Source organism: Hemibagrus wyckioides, linkage group LG11 (genome assembly GCF_019097595.1).
Source record: "Hemibagrus wyckioides isolate EC202008001 linkage group LG11, SWU_Hwy_1.0, whole genome shotgun sequence".
NCBI classification, from domain to species: Eukaryota; Metazoa; Chordata; class Actinopteri; order Siluriformes; family Bagridae; genus Hemibagrus; species Hemibagrus wyckioides.
Genome location: NC_080720.1, coordinates 13,492,174 through 13,494,734, shown reverse-complemented (window position 1 = coordinate 13,494,734; position 2,561 = coordinate 13,492,174).

The following is a 2,561-nucleotide window of genomic DNA, read 5'->3' as shown; positions in this document are numbered from 1 at the left end:
TTAACCAAATGTAGTCTTCAAAGGTAAAACCCTGGGTTCAAAAAGTAGACATTCAAACAATCTAACATTGTACATGTCAGCCCAAAGTTACAATATTGTCAATGTATATCAGTATTTTGAAGAATGGATAGGTTCAAATAGCAGATGCCATGTTCTAAGTTGTTTGATACATATAGATGTAAATATCAGGGAATCCGGTGGTGTTTTTTGTGGTCTTGCTGTTCCAGTACAAACTCATGGTAGCCCATATGTTATGCTGTACATTTTATCAAGACCACCATAGGACCACCACTGATCAGATACTGCAGCAGTGACCCTGACATGGCAGTGTGTGTGTGGTGCTGGTACAAGTGTAGCAGTGTTTCTGGGATTTTTGTAGCACTTGAGTATCACTGCCGAGTCGAAAATAGTGCACTGGCAGCAGGATAATAACCATAAATTGTGCACTGAGAGGATGAGAGCCCTGCATTGCTGCTGCACCTGATACATTCATAAGTGTCTCGCACACAAGCCTTGCACCAGATGTGGAACAATTACTTTTTTCTTTTTTTTTTTTACTTTACCTAAGTGTATTTTTAAGTCATATTTTGCAAGTCATATTGTGATTGTTGAACATCCAACAGCTTTAAGGATTGTATCTCAGTTCCTAACAAAACTTTAACAAATGTAATAATATGAGACCTAATATCTGTCCCTGTAACAGCTGTTTATAGTAAGCCTTAGCTGGTGTTTTTCCAAATATTTGTTGAAAGGGCCCGAACATTGTGATATTAGACACGCATCTCTTTTACTTTTGTGAATCTTTCTTGTACATTCACTTGCATACTTTACTTTGAGATTAAATTTGTGTTTATTCCATAATACTTCAAACTGACTGATCAGCTTTTACCAGAGCATTTGTTTATTTAGATCAGTAAATGCGTTTGACTGAATAATTTTGATATATTTATCACATCTGCTTGCCAATAACAAGTCACTGCTCTCCCATAATTAAAAATATTTGGTCACTAGTGTTCCTATGCATTTCAGTCCAGTTTGGTTCAATTCTGCATTTATCAAATGGCATTGTCACAAAACAGATTTATAGACATCCAGATGTGCCAGAATAAAACTTCATGAGGAGGAAACTTTGAAGTGAACCAGCCTCGAAAGGAAACCCACCATCTTCTGAGTGACACCTGATGGTGTCTTCTACTGGGAGTGCTGGGATGAGCACAGGAAACTCTTATGATTACATCAGCAGTACTTAGGTGCAGGTCTGCTGTATTCAGGTGAGTTTATCCACTGAAGCAAGGGCGTGTCTTGGGCGTAAATATTTTTGGAGACATGCAAATCATTGTTGTCCAAACGGCACATTCATTGTTTTACAAAAGGGGCTGACAAAATGTCCATAACAACAGATCAGTCAGTAAGTGTATATCTACAAAGTGACATATCATAGATAAGTCCAGTGACAACTTGTCATAATGTTAGAAGAGAGGGCTTTTAATCAATAGCTTGGTAGTGAAACTATTTGGGCTGAGCAAAGCAATATACACTATATTGCCAAAAGTTTTGGGACATCTGCTTTTACATGCACATAAATGTAATATGAAGTTGGCCCGCCCTTTGCAGCTCTAACAGCTTCAGCTCTTCTGTGAAGGCTTTCCACAAGGTTTAGGAGAGTGTTTATGGGAAATTTTGACCATTCCTCTAGAAGCACATTTGTCAGGTCAGGCACTGATGCTGGACGAGAAGGTCTGGCTCACAGATCTAATTCATCCCAAAGGTGTTCTATCAGGTTGTGCAGGTCAGTCAAGTTCCTCCACACCAATCCATGTCTTTATGGACCTTGCTGTGTGCAGTCATGTTGGAACAGGAAGGGGTCATCCCCAAACTCTTCCCACAAAGTTGGGAGCATGAAATTGTCCAAAGTGTCTTGGTATGCTCAAGAGTTCCTTTCACTGGAACTAAGGGGCCGAGCCCAACCCCTGAAAAACAACACCTGAATTCAATGAGTTGGAGGGCTGTCCCAAAACTTTGGGCAATATAGTGTCTCATCAGTGATATGGGGCAAACCTACAACAGGCACTTTAAAGACAGATAGGCAGCTGCATTCATGATTTTATTTTATTGTCATGTTTTAACAGGTTCAGAAATAATAGTGAACATAAAACCTAACCCTTTTGTAAAATATTGTATCAGTTGTATGAATCTACAATCTGGGCTAGAAAGAAATAAGCCTCAGTATTACTTTTTTGATTCAAGTGCAAAATAATACATTTGTTTACAAATGATAAAGATGCCCAAAATGAAACCTGACAGATGTCTTAAAAACATCCCCTACTTTAACCTGTTCATAAACAGAAGTTGCCCCGGATATGCCTGATGAACTGGTGATAATAAACCCTTTGCTACCTGCATAGGTGTACATCTGATACCTGAGCTGATATTGTATAAACAGCCAATATTGGCTCTCAAAAGGCGTAAATAAATGCTATGCTAATGGAGAGGTAATAAAACCACATGCAAATTTAATGTGTTTTCTCAGTGGCTGAGCAGGACCACATGCCCTGGGCTGG